The sequence below is a fragment of the Grammomys surdaster genome, unplaced genomic scaffold, assembly GCF_004785775.1.
Source record: "Grammomys surdaster isolate TR1022 unplaced genomic scaffold, NIH_TR_1.0 125956, whole genome shotgun sequence".
NCBI lineage: Eukaryota > Metazoa > Chordata > Mammalia > Rodentia > Muridae > Grammomys > Grammomys surdaster.
Window position 1 is genome coordinate 2,391,834 of NW_021620775.1, and position 16,820 is coordinate 2,408,653.

At 48.0% G+C, this 16,820-nt stretch overlaps 1 long non-coding RNA gene across 1 annotated transcript; it reads right to left on the minus strand.

Moving 5' to 3' along the window:
- Positions 1–523: 523 nt before the first annotated feature.
- On the minus strand, positions 524–1,651 carry LOC114609417. Its single transcript, XR_003709504.1, has 3 exons — positions 1,574–1,651; positions 748–1,187; positions 524–635 (listed from the first exon to the last, which is right to left on the minus strand). It is a non-coding gene; the product is annotated as an uncharacterized LOC114609417 (long non-coding RNA).
- Positions 1,652–16,820: the final 15,169 nt, after the last annotated feature.

Genomic DNA, 16,820 nt, shown 5'->3' on the forward strand with positions numbered 1-16,820 from the left:
AAGAGAAACTAGTGTAGCCCTCACAGCAGCTGAATAAAGACACTGAAGAGAGGAAGGTTCCACCCTGTAGCCCCATGACTACATATCTATCCTTAGCAATGTGTGTGTATGCATATACGTGCATGTATATATTCAGTTATGACATATTTATTGGGTTTGCATGTTCCAGTTTCAGGAGATCCAACCCCCTTTTCAGGCATCTGAAGGCACCAGAAAACATACAGGATGCACAGACACATACGCAGGCAAAAGTACCCATACACATAAAACAAAAACAAATAAATCAGTTGGACTTACATAGCTATTCTGAGAGCCATGTATGAAGGATGTCCTATTTTAGTCAGGATGGGCTAGGTAATGCTGTGACAACAAACAGTCCCCAAATCTCAGTGGCTGGAGACAACAAACACCCATTTCTCAGGGTTTTGCTCTTTAGTAAAGAATCTGCTGACACCTGCTCTTCTGGCCTACACCCACCCACTCAACCTAGCTCACAGAAACCGCTGCAACAGGGGAAGAGAGGGCGGAGGGTCCTGCATCTGCTGGGAAGTGATACCTGCTGCTTCATGCTTCACCAGCCAGAGGATGTCCGATTGCCACACCCAACTTCAACAGGCAAGGAGAAGCAGACTCCTCTGGGAAATGAGATATGGAAATATTGAGAGCCCTATGATTGATACCACATTGAAAGCCAAAGTCCTTACACGCAAGCTCTGATGCCTTTTTTTTTTTAAACCCTGAACTTACACTGGAAGAAGTGGAGGATGAGTCGGTCTTGCCCATTCACTTGCTTTGTAAAAGGGAGATGTGGGATTGAATCTGGAAAGTCTGACTGCAAAGTCTATCACCCATGATCCCTTGTCTCCCAAGCGACTGTATAGGACAGGCTACTGCAAAGAATGGACGGCAAACGTGCTGTGGAGTATCAGTGGCTGGCGCCACAGCCTGTGAGAGAAAGCTCTGCTGGAGGAGGCGGCTCTCATCATCTTGAAGGCCAGATTTGGATCCTGAGAGATGTTTATTCTTTCAGTTCTTCCCCCACCAGTGTGTTTGAGAACCAACTCTAAAGTCTGGTTAGTCCACGCTCTTGGCTTACTGTCCTCTGGCAGGAGAAGCCTGGAGGGATGAGGGGGCTTGCAAGGAAACGCTGAACTGGGCTTGACCAAGAAGCTTTCCTGGAATGGGCCCTAGGGAGAAATCAGATACAGGGCCAAGTAGGAAGTGGGTTTGATTACAGAGTTAGTGCAGGCCCCTCCCTCCCTCCCTCCCTTCACCACTCCTCCTGTTGGCCCCTCTCTTTCCCTCTCTCCCTCCCTTTTTTCCTCAGCCCTCCTGTCTACCGAGACTGGAGCTGAGTATATGTGTATGGGGATGGGGTGGGGGTGGGGAGATAGGAGTAGTGGAATGGTTGAAGAGGAGAGGGGAGGAGGAAAAGTTTTGGTTCCCTGGGGTCTTATAGGGAAAGGCCCCAAGGTCCCAGTGTTTGCCTAGAAACTCAAGGAGAAACCTCCTCAGTGAGGCAGTGACCCCTTGGAGGAGTGTGTGTAACTGGAGGAAAAGAAAACAAGCCTACCTCACCGTGCACAGCCTCTGGGTCATGGGGGAGTGCCAGCCTGCCGCTCTCTCTGGTGAGTCAGGAACAGACTGTTTGTCAGCTTGCTGCTGCCTGGGGCTGGCTCCGTGCACCTGGCCTCACCCACAGCTGAGTTCCAGCAGGGTCCCTGCCCTCCCCCTTCCTACCAGGAGCCATGTTTGGGAGGGCAGCTGGGATAGACGCCAGTGTTGTTTTCTGCTTTCTCTTTGGCCTCCTCCCCAGCTCAGAGTCGAGGAGAATTTGAGGGTCAGGGATAGACCAGTGCTTCCAGGATGATTTGGATACCCGAGGAGTAAGAGGAGCCAGGGGCCACCCTTGCACACACTCAACAGCTGGCCACACATGTGGCCCTTTTTAGTTCATCAGCTGCCAATATTAGGGTCGAAGTATCGCTGAAGGAAGACCCCAGACTCAAATAACATGTAAAAGCAAAGAGCTTTTGTTCTGTAGAAATTACCAGCATGCAAGGGTCAACCATTCATCAAAATGGGGGACCCTCAGAGAGGCTCTGAAGCTCCCTTTATAGACAGGGCTGGGGGCTTTTCCAGAAGAGTGAGGTAACCTCTGTTATTCCTGGTAGGGAGCAAGACAGTGACATTAGTAGACTCACGACTGGCTGCTATGTTAGTTCTGTTATAATTGGTGAGACCTTGAAGAGTTTCAGAGCCCAGCTCAGTTCTGGCCTCAGTATCTCCTCCAGCTAGGTGTTCCGGAAGCTGACTCAGCCCCACAGTCATCCACCCTGAGTCAGGGCTGGCACTTACTAAAGGGCTCATTGCCAGTGGCTCCCTCCGAGGAGCCCAGTTTGCTTCCCTGAGAATTGAAAATGTTTTATTCCCTGAGGTTTTTGGACCTCTCACCAGCAAAGAGTGTGCCTGACCAATGCTCCTCCACTGGAAACACTGTTGTGTGTGCCTTTCTGGGACCCCTGCTATGTAGTTCTTTCTCACCTCTCCTGCTTCTCATCCATACCACTGGAGGATATCGGCACACCTCGGAAGGGACACCTCGGAAGGCAGGCGTCTGGCCAGCAGTTGCTAAGCTTAGTGCATCATCACCCAGGGAGCTCTTAAAAACATAGTCTCTTGGACTCAGCAGGTGGGGTATTTGCACTGTATAAGTTGGGCATGGTGGTCCATTAATGCAACCTCAGCCCTTCAGGAGGTAGGTGAGACTATACATAGAGTTCAAGATTTCACAGACCAGAGAAGGAGGGAGGGAGGGGGAGGGGGAGGGGGGGGGGGGGGGGGGGGGGGCACGGGGGGGGGGGGGGCAGGGAGAGGGACAGGGAGAGGGAGAGGGACAGGGAGAGGGACAGGGAGAGGGACAGGGACAGGGACAGGGACAGGGAGAGGGAGAGGGAGAGAGAGAGGGAGAGAGAGAGGGACAGGGACAGGGACAGGGAGAGGGACAGGGAGAGGGAGAGAGAGGAGATCCTCAGCCTTAGTTCCTAGTTCTGACTTCTCATCCTTGGGCAGGGACTGATTTTGCAGGTCTCACGCCCTGTGGGCCATCCCTTGGGAGGTCACAGTGGGGATGAAGTGTGTTAATGCCCTGTCTTGGCAACTAACTTTCCTTCTGTGAATTTATGGCTTGCATTAAGAGCTAGCTTTCCAGACCTGCTGAGGCGACCAGTTCAGCCCCTCCATCTCATCCCTGCAGGTTGCCTGGATGCAGGCCTCCCGCAAGGAGCCAGTTTCTGTACTGGCCTGCAGCCAATCCATGCAGGGGAAGGAGCCTTTCACAGAGTAGGCCACAGTGTCCTTCTGGGTGCTTTCTTTAATGTGGTAAGTCAGAAATGTGGCCCCCAGGGCTTCAATCTGTTTGGCTTTGAGGAAATATTGCCAGTCCTACCTCTGTCCCAGGCCTGGCTATGGGGGGGGGGGGTAGATTTGTATGAGCTGAGACTACATGGATACTTTCATTTTTTCTTCCTCCCTCCCTCCCTCCTTCCCTCCCTCCCTCCCTCCCTCCCTCCCTTTCTTCCTTCCTTCCTTTCTTTTTGAGACAGGATCTCATTATGTAGCTCTGGTTGTTTTGGAACTCACTATGTAGGCCAGGCTGGACTTGAACTCACAGAGAACTGCCTACCTCTGCCTGCTTTGCAAGTGCTGGGATTAAAGGCATGCACCACTATGCCTGGGTTCATTTTCATGTATAAGTCTCCAGTACTTTATAAACAGATAGTATCAGCTTTGCTCCAGATACCCAGGTCTTTGATCTGTAGGACTTGTAGGTCTGGCAGGCAGAGGATGAAGGGCAAGCCTTCTGTACCCATTGACACACAGAATCCAGAGAGAGAGGCATGGCTCTGAGGATCTGGGTATCTCAAATTGTGTGTACACATGAGTGTGTACACATGTATATTATGTGATGTGTGTGTGTGCACATGTGTGTGTCCGTGTCCTCTATACCCTGCCTCTGCTTCTATGGATTCAACCATGGCTAGAAAATATTTGAAAAGAAATCTGTTCTGAATGTGTACTATTTTTTCCCTGCCTTTATTATTTCCTAACAATATATATCATTTATATAATAGTCATACCGCATTAGGTATTGTACGTAAGCTAGAGAGACATTGAAAGAGGATATACTTAGGTTTTATGCAAATTCTATGTCATTTAAATAATTCATACATTTCTTTTTTGAGACAGGAGATTACTGTCTGAGTTGGTATCAAGTGTCTTGGTTCAAACCTCTGCTTTTGGAACAGTGGGACTCCAGCCACCCACCACTCACCAGGCTCCTGTGTCTTTTTATATAAACACCAAGCGATGGCATTTAAAAGCCAATCTAGCAAATGGGGAAAAAATGTTACCTTAATGTCATATGGGTTTAACATCTATAGACATTTTTGTATATTATTTTTGCTATTTAAAATCTTTTATTTCGATTAATTCTATGTTTTATTGTTTTAAAATTTGTTTCCAAAATTTTTAAAAAAGGGGGCTGGGCATGGTAACACACACCTTTGATCCCAGCACTTAGGAGGCAGAGGCAGGGTGGAGTTTGAGGCCAGCCTGGTCTACAAAGCAAGTTCCAACATAGCCAAGGCTACAATGAAAAACAAACAAAAAACGTAGAGGGTATGTGTCTTGTTCAAAGACAGAGCAAGCTAACATTTGGAAGCCTCGTCGAGGAGAGCCTCACCCGTCGCATCCTACAGACTTGACTCAGCTGAAATGCCCGCTCTTGAGAGCAATGGTCATGTGCTTCAATTTCTCATGCTCTCCCTCCATGCTCTGTGACAGACAGAAGTGGATTGTTTTTCACTTGACCTGTGCTGCTCCTGCTGGATTGTAAGTGTCACGGGACAGCTTCTCATCCCAGCTGTATCCCGAGGACATGTAGTGACGGGAACGACTGAGGCACAGAGTGAGCCGCAGACACACACAGGTGGACGCACAGATGCCGATATGCTCTGCTCTGTTCTCTTTCAAAGTTCGATTGCTCTGTGTGCCATGCACATGTGAGGAGCAAGGACCGAGAGGGCCTCTGGCAGGGAAGCATGATGTCTCTGGAAAGGATGCTGGGAAGATAGGACGGTGACCCTTCTTGCCACCCACCCACAAAGGTTCTTATGGGAGAGAATGAAGCTCTTGCAAGCAGGTGTCATGGGGATCCCAGAGATGGGGTAAAGAGAGAACAGGAATGAGAGCTGAAAGTACCTTCTCTCCAGAAACAAAAAAGCCCTTTAGGGTCACTGGATATGCCCGTCTTCCCTGGGCCAGTCCTGAGCTTCCCTCTTCTTGTTGTGGTTGACCATCAACAACACAGATTTGACCTGCATCTGCTCCTGACACACAGCTCTGGGAAATGGGGGCAGGTGGGCATGGGAGCCATGGGCAGGGCAGTAATCAAGGAATTGTTTTTTCAATACCCATCGCATCTGGTACTCAAAACTCACAAAGTGCAAAGACAAAGTCAACACGTGTATTATGAGTCATGCTGGTCTCTCTCTCTCCTCCCTCTCCCTAAATTCACCTAGTTGTCTCTACTGATATTCTCAACTTTTCAGAACGACTCGGATGGAAGGTTTAAGCATACACAACCATGTGTGTGTGGCACAGGGTTCCACATATACTGCTTGTACCCTGCTGTGTTCATTTAGTGAGTTTCTCCTCCCAGGAGGCTCTGTGACAGTGTCCATAGTTGCTTTCTATTTTTTGGTTCCATAGTGTTCCCTCATGTGCTGGGGAACATGTGCTGGGGAACACGTGCTTAGTATCTGAGGAGTCAGGCTCCAGCCTTTCGGGGAGTCTTTTGTTTTAGAAGCAATAGGGAGTATTGAGGCATGCTGAAACATGAAGGAACGTCAGTCCTGCACTACTCAGCGTTGCTACCACTAACCACAGTGCAACCCCACCTCTGAAATGTGGCTGGTCCCACCAAGACTGGCTACAAAAGTAAAATGCAAACTAGACCTTGAAGAGTTAATTTTAAAATGTATTAAATGTATTAAATACTTTTAAAATGTTTTTTTTTTAAAAAAACATTGATTGCAAGTCAACTTATATTTTAAATATCTCAGCAATATAAAACATGTGACAAATCAATTTCACCTGTTTCTTCTTGCTTTTGTAATATGTAGAAGCCATATGATTCTAAATTCTGGGGTGTGTGTGTGTGCACGCGCATGTATGTATACGTATCCAACACATTTCCATTAAGCTAGGCTCCTCTAGAGGCTTGGTACAGCTGAAGGTGGTAGGAGCTGTGGGGCAGAATGAATAAGCAAGAGCAGCTGCCTTCGTCTATAAATACAAGGCTCACAACACAAGAGTGATGTGTCCAGGGCCCGTGGATACTACCAGCAGACCAAGGGCCACCTCCAGTTTCATCATCCCATTGTAAAAGAATCACCTAGAGAAATGGCTGAGTGAAATTTCTGCATACAGAAAGCCTACCTAGCCAGGGCAGCCTCCACCCTTTTGCCCTTTCTAGAATAGGTAATGACCGGAGGAAGAATGGGCCCAGCCAGAACTCACTCGCACCAAAGGCTCACGTTGTCCAGAGCCCTCTCTCTAGATGCCCAGGCAGGGGCCTGTGATCTCTCTTGGCCTCTCCTCCCTGGGTCTGAAGAGGCCAGAGTCAGTCCTGAGGGAAGCTCGAGGAGCCTGCAGGCTGGGCTCAGCAGCCGCAGCCCCTAAATCATTCATGCAGGGGTGGGACAGGCCAAGCGGCACGGAGGGGATTTTCGTAGATTATATTGAAAGAATTACAATGTCGCGCGGGGAAAGTAGCTGGCTTCCCACAGTGTCCGGTCACTCCTGTGGGGGCTGTGGGAGCCGGGCCTGGCTGCTTCATTCTCTCTGAGCAGCAGCACACACAGTTTTTAATAATTAAGTAACTTTAATTGTCCTGGGAAAGCTCAGCTTGCCTTGGGGCATGCTGCACGAACTCATAATGTTACCAAGAGAGATTAACAAATGAGAACTGAGAAATGATTCTCTTTTTAAAAGAGCCTCACTGTTAAGCTTTATTATCCAAAGTTTAGAACCTCATCTATCTGCTTTGGGGAGGGGGGGGGGGTTGATGGGGAGGGGGGAGGGCACAGGGGATGGGGACAAACATCTAAGACCCAGAAACATAAGAAGTTAAACTCCATGCCTCTGCAATACAGTCTTAAGAACATCAGACAGGAAAACGTTGCCATTTATTGATTGTATTCCGGTGTCCGAGGGAAAATTCAAGACAGAAGAATTAATCAATAATAACATTAATAAAAATTCGTTCTTTTTTAGTGCATCTGTTGTTTAGAAGTTACCTCATTTTAGCATTTGGGAGTAACCTTTTATCTCTGGCTCTTAAAAAAAAAATTATTCTAAATTCTGTCATTTCAGTGACTGTATAAACTGATACCGCCAGTGTGACTGGCACATGAGCACGCAGTAAATAATTGATGAACGAATGAGCACAGTAATGAAAGGAGGAAGGACCTCAGAAAAAAGGATTGTCCTCCCGCAAATATGCATGGTCAATATGAAGGACAAGCCCGGAGGAGAGCTCTTCAGTCCGGACAAAAGGAGCCTGGACCGGGAGACAGGAAATCAAGATAGACACAGCTTGGGAGGAAGGGTGGAGGAGCTGAGAAATTAGGATAAGAGGAGGTCTGTATGCATAATTAATAGTCCCTGATGCTTTGACTCCCCTGGACTGTGGCTACTTCCTAACCCAACCCTAGTCACTCTGTGGCCCTGGATTTTTCTTCTGCTCACATGACAAGTATCTGTATCCTAAATGGTAGCCCAGGTTTTTCGGGCACAGGTGCAGGCTTTTCTTCTCAGTAGTCAATCAACATTGCCTGGCTGCCTTCATGTTCCAAGGGCCGTGGAGCTACATGGGTAGTTCTCAACCTGTGGGTTCAGACCCCTTTGAGGAATCAAATGACCCTTTCCCAGGAGTTTCCTAAGACCATCGGAAAACAAAGAGATTTACATTATGATTCATAAAAGTAACAGAATTACAGTTAGGGAGTAGCAATTTGTAATAGCTGCTTCAAAAGAATTATGAAAATAATTCTATGGTGGTGGTGGTGGTGTCAGCAGAGCTTCAGGAACTGTATTAAAGGGTTGCAGCGTTAGGAAGGCTGAGAATCCATCTAGACAGACAGAGACTTTGGCTTTGAATCTGGAGTTTCCATTACTCCTCTCGGAGCCTCAGTTTCCTTATCTATGAGATGGGCATGTAGATGTGAACTCTGATGTGTGCGTGTGCGTGTGCATGTGCGTGTGTGTGTGTGTGTGTAAGACAGCAGTAGAAGTTCCTGGTCGACTTTTCCAGGGAGGGGTGCTTCTTTCCTTCTGTCATCTGAATCTTCAGTTCTACCTCAGTTCTCTCTCAGTGTCCCTCAGATATGGCTCAGATGGCCCCTCCTTGTGAGTCCTAGAGTAGGAGCTGAGAAGCCATAGTGTCCTATAGTGTCACCTTGACTATGCATAAATGCCCTTGCCTGAGACTGCTGTCCCGGGCTGTTGGCTAATGTTCACTCTCAATTTAACTCAAGGCATGATTTCTCTCAGGGTCTGTATGTGTCACAAATAGAGAAAGTCATTTTCTTCCGGCCTTTGTGCCCTTGTGTTGGTTTGTGACTGAGCTTGTCACCTAAGGACCTTCAGGGAGCCACCGAAGAGCTCTTCTCCTTGGAGGTGCCACACATCTGGAACAACGGCTGTGAGTATTGAGGTGCCTGGTGTCAGGACAAGCTCCCAGGTGCATGGCTGGCTGGCTCTGTAAGGGGAGCTGACTGACAATCTGTCAGGGAGAGCAGTGACTGAAATAACTAGTATTACTACCAGTGACCCCAGCCTTCCAACCCGTTCCCTGCATTAGCTATTATGAAGAGACTCTGTGTGTGTGTGTGTGTGTGTGTGTGTGTGTGTGTATCTTTTATCAAAAATGTCAGCAACACACACAGAAGGGTTACTGCACTGTGATTTCTTAACTCCCAGACCTGTTATAGGGCCACTCTGTACCAGAACACAAAGAACAGTGCCAGTCTTTGTAAATTTCTTTTGTTAATTTTTTTTTAATTTTATGTGATTGGAGTTTTGCCTGCATGTACTTCTGTGTGCGAGTATCAGATCTTGGAGGTACAGACAGTTGAAGGTACAGAGTTCCCATATAGGTGCTGGGATTTGAACCCAAGTCCTCTGGAAGAACATTCAGTGCTCTTAACTGCTGAGCCATCTCTGCAGCTCCGTACTAGTCTTTGTATATGGCCCATTAGCATTTTCTTTTATTTAAATATCATTATTTTTGGTTTTTCAAGACAGGGTTTCTCTGTATAGCCCTGGCTGTCCTGGAACTCACTCTGTAGACCAGGCTGGCCTTGAACTCAGAAATCTGCTTGTCTCTGCCTCCCAAGTGCTGGGATTAAAGGCATGTGCCACCATTGCCCGGCCTATTTAATTATTATTTTTTCCTTTTTCTTTTATGCTATGGGTATTTTACCTGCATGTTTGCTTATGTACCACATATGTTCATCCAGGCCAGAAGTCATTGGATCCCCTGGGACTGGAGTTATAGACAGTTGTGAGCTGCTATGTGGGTGCTGAGAACTGAACTTGGGTCCTCTGGAAGAGCAGCCAGTGCTCTTAACCTCTGAGCCATCTGTCCAGTTTCCCAAAATGGGTAGCCCAGATTGGCATTGAACTCATGATCCTCCTGCCTCCTTCTTTCGGCATATCCTATCAGTGTGCTACAACAAGTGGCTTAATTTTTTTTGCCTACTGATAGACCTTGAGTGGTTTTGAGTTTCTTTGCTTGCTTGTTGTGTGCTCATTGTTTTAACGACAAACCTGACATTATCTGTTACTGTCATATGGTGCAGTGGAGATTTCGGGAGACAGAACTTTGAGAGAGAAATGTTTCTGTCCTTAGTCTGCTAATTAATTGCTTGACTTTGGGCAAGTGTCACTGCCACTGTGGGCCTTGGTTTCTGTCAGACACGGTCACTGAGCCCTGTCTGTTGTACAGTGTCCTTTATAAGATTCCTGTCTCTTACCCCTTGAGACTCCCCAAGTCCCAGATGCAGTGGGGCACCACCGAAAGGGACAGTCCCAGCTATGGCTGTGGGTGGGGCAGCCTGGCTCGGTGGTGGGGTAAGCCTCTCTCCTTGCTCATCTCTGTGATGCAACATTGGATTCAGACAAGTTTGGCCTTGCTTTCCTCTGGGTCCAGCGTGATTCAAGGCCTGTAGCGTGGCTTCTCTATTAGCCGATGATCTGCAGACACCTTTCTTGGCAATGGTCTTAACGAGGGCTCTGGGAATGTCTGGTTACTCATGTGTTTTGCAAGGGTAGCAAGCACTGAGAGAGAGGGAGGCAGCTAGCGTGGCTTCCTTCCTGAGGTAATGACTTCAGCCTCGTGAATGAGTCATCCCTTCTGTGCCCAGGAGAGCGGGGTGGTTGAACTGGGGCTGAGGTGATTGGAAGAAGGGCGAGGTGGGGGTGTCCTCATCCTCCTTGCATGTCTTTGGGTCTTGATGCTCTGTAAGGGTATCAGAATGAGGCTAGGTGTCCCACTCAGGCACCTCTCTGTGTCTACGTAGAGGCCACAAACTCCCTCTCTAGTCTTACCGTTGGTCATAAAGGAGGAAGCCAAAAGCTTAGGGAGGAATTTAAAGCAAGAAAGTTGAGTGCCTATTGTCGGGTACATTCTGCTGTGTACCTAAGAGGGCCGTTTCATATTAACCTTTCCCCGAGAGAACTAGGCGAAGAACTACAGAAGAACTACTTCTCTGAGGGATGTCCGCACTACCTGGCTAGCTTCTTCACCCCTCACATCCCAGCTTATCGTAGACTCCAGCACCAATGGAAGCGAGACTGAATATACCTCCTTTAAAGCAGAGTGTGAAGCCTCGTTCTGTTATTCTTTCCTTAAGGGTGCATCTCCCAGGCCTGCTGCTGGCCCTGGCCCCCTGCTTTCCAGTGGACGTTAGCTATCTGCAATGGCCTGAGGACATGCCCATGTTGTCACAGCCCTACAAGCTGCTCACATGGCAGGTCTCTCTGTCCCCTGTCCCCAAAGTCCTAAGATGTGTCCATTTAGTCTGGGAGCAGGTCTCCTGGTTCCTGGTCCCCTACGTTCGTGCACTCCTAGACCCTCTGAGAAAATGGTTCCTTTCCTATGAGCTCTTTGCTGGGACTTGTGACATCCCACAGTCTGTCAAGGATGGAAAGGACACCATGTCATATTTGTGCTCAATTGCTGAATAGATGGACAGTTGCTATACCAGGCAAGCCCATCTTACTTTAAAAACTGAAACTCTTCTTGCTCCAGTTCCACTCACTCACTGGACAGAGCCAGATGACAGCAAATCTCATCAGGTACGAGCAGACCTGTGGCTCCATCAGCTTCCTGCCCCAAGCATGAAGACTGTGATGGTATCTGCAGAAATCATCTCATAAGAGAGAAATCTTCAGTGATTCAGGACAAGGCCTCCTGCTTGGGTTTTCTCTAGGGGTATATCCACAGACTGACTTTACATGTTCAGAGTGGACAAGAGGGACTCTACCCAGGAGGTAGGGAAGCAGGCCTCTACTAAACAGGAAGTGAAAACGAGAAGCCTAGGGCTCAGTATAAGGTGTCCTGAAGAATGACCCCCCCCCCAATCTGAGCTTTGGGTCTGGGCAGCTGCCTCTTCTGCTTCCTGTCCCCCACCGTTCTGAGTAACCGAACCAACATGAGTGTTTTCTGAGAGGAGGGGGAGCCAGTGCATTGCACACTAAGGTCACCAAGCTGGCTGACTCAGAGAGAGGACCTGTTTTTTTCTTTTTAATCTTTTCTGTTCTGTTCTCTGTCCTCCCTCTTTCCCCTTTTGCTGTGCATTTAAACACCAAATTACTGCAATCACAGAGCATGGGTGGTATTTTTCTCTTTAGAAATCCTTTTCCATGCAAGTACGTAAAAGTTGTTTTCATACTTTGGGCTGAAAGGGAGGAGAAGGATAAAAACGGCTTAGTTCCCAAGTTGAGTATTTCTCTGAAAACAGCCTTGTGAATGTGAACGCTCAGCCTGTCAGGCTTACTTCAGAGAATCATGGCATCCTGTCTGCTGAGCCTGGAGACCTGACAAGCTGGCAAGGGTGTGTGTGTGGAGCCCGGACGGTTAGGCAAGCGGGGTCTGAGAAGGGCAGGAGAGCCGTGTGCCACATGATAGGACCGCAGGGAGCACTTGCCAGGAGAACTGGGTATGCGCTCATAAAAAGGGGCTCCTCAGACTCACACTGTACAAAGTAAAGACACAGGCAAAGCCAGATGCCAGCCCACGGATACCCCCAGGACTGCTCTGCAGGAGAGAGCCAGCACTGCCACTTAGGCATTTAAACCAGCTGATGAAGTTCATCTCTGCCAATATCCTGTAACAGTAGTGACTTACAAAGAAATTGTCTTGTGCCGGCTACTTAGCTGAACCTAATTTCCCTTCCACCAAGGGACTGGGAGGAGAGAGGGGGCAGAGAGAGCAAGCACTTCTGGAGAAGCACCAAAGAACTGCAGAATAAGTTGCTGGGTCTTACAGGGGAAGTGATGGTAGGGGCTGAGTCAGATTTGCTGTCCTATCCACAGGTGGTAGCTCATCGTCTCTTTTGGATGACAGAGACACAGCAAAGGTTACATGCTCATGAAGGGCAGCCTGGGCTAGACCCAAACCAAAAGGAGTGTGAATGGCTGTCTTCCTAAATTGTACTTCAAACATTCATACCAGGTGAACATGACTGAAAACATTCACTGTGTCTATAGTTCCAAGAAAGTCCCCTTACACACACACCCGCCACCCCTTACTTGATCTTGTTCTAGGATTCATTTTTGATGGGAGAGAGTGCCAGTCACACTGTTGGTCTTTTAGCACATCAATTTTAAAGGTTGAGCAGTGATTTCTATTATCTATTTGCTTGTTTGGAGACAAGGTCTCACACTGTTAACTCTGGCTGCCCAGGAACTTAGAGAAATCCTCCTGCATCAGTTTCCCAGTGTTTGGATTTCACATATGAATCAAAGCATAACTGTCTTTTTCTTTCTAGTCATCAGTGCCCCTTGCCATGCTAAGGAGGCTAACGATGGCTCAGAAAGCTGAAGGGCCTGGTCCCAGCCCTCAGTCCTATGGATGGAAGGAAGAGCCTGGTCCCAGCCCTCACTCCTATGGATGGAAGGAAGGGCCTGGTCCCAGCCCTCACTCCTATGGATGGAAGAGCCGGGACTGAGTGACAGTGAAGATGAGGCTCTTTGTGCAGAGTCCAGGATGACCTGGGACTGTATTCGACTCAACAGGCATGCCGCCATGCCAGGAGAGGGAAAGACTCCAGGGGGAAAGATCTAGGGAGAGGCAGATTCTCCCTTTCTAGCTCCAAAGGCAGTATAGGCAGTCTGCTTCTCTTTATTGTGTGAGTGATGTGCCCTCGATTTGTCACAGAAGGTGGGACTTGTCTAAGGCAGGCAGAACAATAGCATCGGACACACATATATTTCTTCTTCTTCTTCTTCTTCTTCTTCTTCTTCTTCTTCTTCTTCTTCTTCCTCTTCCTCTTCCTCTTCCTCTTCCTCTTCCTCCTCCTCCTCCTCTTACTTTTCCTCCTCCTCTACTCCTCCTCCTCCTCTTACTCCTCCTCATTCTCCTCCTCTTCCTCCTATTCTTCCTCCTCCTCTTCTTCATTTTGAGACACAGTCTTTCTATGTAGTCCTGGCTGACCTGGAACTCAAACCCACAAAGACCTGCCTGCCTCTGCCTCCTGAGTGGTGGCATTGAAAGCATGCAGCTCCATGCCTGGCACATACTCATATCTTAGTTCCAGAACCTGTAGCTATGCTATCATGTGAAGTGGGAAAGCAAGACTGCAGTTGGAGCTAAGTGTGCAAGTGAGCTGGCCTAAGATGTAGAAATCAGCCTGGACTTCCTAGATAGCCCAAGGTCACCACGAGAATTCTTATAATAAAAGGAGAGGTGTGATAGAATCAGAGCCACATTGTGTGAGAAAGACTTAACAACCATGGCTTGTTTGGAAGACAGAGGCAGGGGGAACTAACCAAGGACTGCCAGAGAAGCTGGAAGAGGCAGCAGAACTGACTTCCTCTTAGAACTTCTAGAGTGAAAACACATCCGAGGCAACACCTTGACTTAGTCCAGTGAGAACATATGGACCAAGGACTGCTGACTCATATATACTCTGTGTGTGTGTGCATACATAGTACATATGTAAATATATATTATATACATTGTATATTAGTGTTATATATCAGTGTTGTATATACTATATATTCCATACTACATATTAATATATATTTATGTATAATATATGCAATATATAATGTTATATATGTAAATGTAGTTACATAATATTTAATGTATATTAATATATTATACTATGTTATATTATAATATATTAATACATTCTGCAATAGTATATACTAGTGCTCAATATATATGTATTATATTATGTTAATGTTTTACACATATGTATATATACATATATATATGTATATATATATGTGTGTGTGTGTGTTGCTTTAAGCTGTTAATTTGTAGTAATTTGCCACAAAGGCGATAGGACGTGAAGAGAAGGTTAGTACCAGCAGGTTCCAAGGTGTAGCCTGGGAGCACAGGTGTAGCCTGTGCCTTGGATCCCCAAGACAGAACCTGGTAGCAGGATCCATGCTCCAATGCTTTCCTCTTCCCTCTCCCTCTTCCCATAGCCATGAGGCAGCTCAGCGGCCTGCAGACTCACACCAGCACCTTGCCTTGGGTTGACAGCACACTCAGCTCTCAGCTCTCACTCTGTCCCCTGCAAGAGTGACACTCTTGCACATCTTCAGTGATGCCTATCAGAGGAAAGAAGCCTCTAGGTTAACACTTTCTTCTCTCTTCTCTCACTTATGAGGTGGACAGCTCTCGGTACATTTCTCAGAGTTCTTCAGAAGTTCCCAAGGAACCAGGCCCTGCTTCCCCCCGGGGTAGCTGCTCTCAGCAACTATTACACACACACACACACACACACACACTTTTCCTCTGTTTCAATCCCATACTACTTCACTTCTGAACTTTGGGGTTGCCCCAGAACAACGTCTGTATGTGAGCCTTTGTCTACAGGCCAGATGCAGAGGAAACTGCTAAAGCAATGTCCTAGTGGCCTACGTGGTACTTGCTCAGGAAGGTACCCCAGTCTCCTGAGCTGAAAGGAGCGTCTGAGGGGCTGTGTTGTCGGTGCCCTGCTACTCATGGACAGTGGCATGAACTCACCTCTGTCCTCAGATGCCGGCAGAGGCTCCAAGAATACTTTTCATTTAGTTTGGAGATGGCAGGTAAAATCTGCAGGGATGGTTTTGAGGCCCCTGGCTCCTGGTTCTTTAGTTGCTTGAGTCCAGCCTCCCTCAGAGGGTAGCCAGTGGCCCGATCATTCAGAACAGATGTTCTCCTGATGAACTTAATTGCATCATTAGCAGCCTGACTACAAAACGGGTGATTTGAGGGCTGCTGGGTAGCAGGGAGCCTCCAGGGCAGCTGTTTCCAGAGCAGGCTGAACATGCCTTTGCAGTGGGTCCTTCCTGTCTCCATCCTCCAACCCCCCTACACACTGGTCTCTCCAATTCTGAGACTTTCTCACCAGCCAGAACAGATGGAAACTCGTGGGCATCTCCAGCTGATGTGGATTTCACAGCGGGCGGAAGACTGAGGGGAGCAGACAGCAGAGCCCCTTCCCACGGCCACTTGGGAGGCCACACTGTCCAGCTGTCCACCCTCACTCATGTGAAAAGGGGGTAGGACTTGAGATTTTAGGGTCCAGTGGTGTCAGGGTGGGGGCAGGGAATGTAGAAGCTGGAAACACACACAGCTCCAGAGCATTGCAGATTTAAGCCTGCGTTCCAAAGAGCCACAGGGATGTGGGGGAGCAGGGAGCTAACCTCAGTGCTTTGGCCAGACCAGCACTCAGTTCCAGCTTTACCCTAGAGCACTGCCTACAAGGCTGGACTCCTCACTAGCCCCTAATGTCCCTTCCCCAGCCCGTCTGCTGCTCACTGGTCTCTACCGTTTCCTCTCACCACACCTCCACCATGCTCCCTGGATGCCTAGATGTTACTGTTCTCTCAGAAACTGTCCAAGCCCAGCTTGCTGACTGTCTCCTGTCTGTGGTGCTCCAATGGAACTGATAGCATTACATCAGTTTCTTCTGCACTGGGCCGTGTCTTTTCCCTGTGCAGGGATGACACTGTCTTGGCTCCATGGTTCCTACAGACATGTATGGTTCTGTTTTGTTCCTTTAATGTATGTCCAAAAGCCAGTATCAAATGTTCTTCCTGAAGACTGGCATGAACTCCGTCTACTGTAACACAACAGTTAAGAGCCAGCAGCTCAAATCACATTTATTTCTCATGGTTCTGAAGGCTAGGGAGCCCAAGATCAAGGTGACAGCCCACGTTGCAACTGGTAAGGGCTCTCCAGTAGAACACTACTATCTCACTGTGTCCTGACATGATGGAGAGAGAGACTCCAGCTGCTTCCTCTTCTGAAAGGCACTGACCCCATCACAGGGGTTCCCTCCTCATGACCTCATACGTACCTAACTGAATCCTCCGCAAATGCCAGGATACTAGGATCAGGCTTTAATATATGAGGAAGAACAGAAGCATTCAGTTGGTAAAAGCCCCTAGCTTATAATGGCAACAACTTCTGAATTCAACTGTTAGTCGGCTAAAGCAGCACCTTTGTAATGCCTTCTGTGTGACAGGCAGTG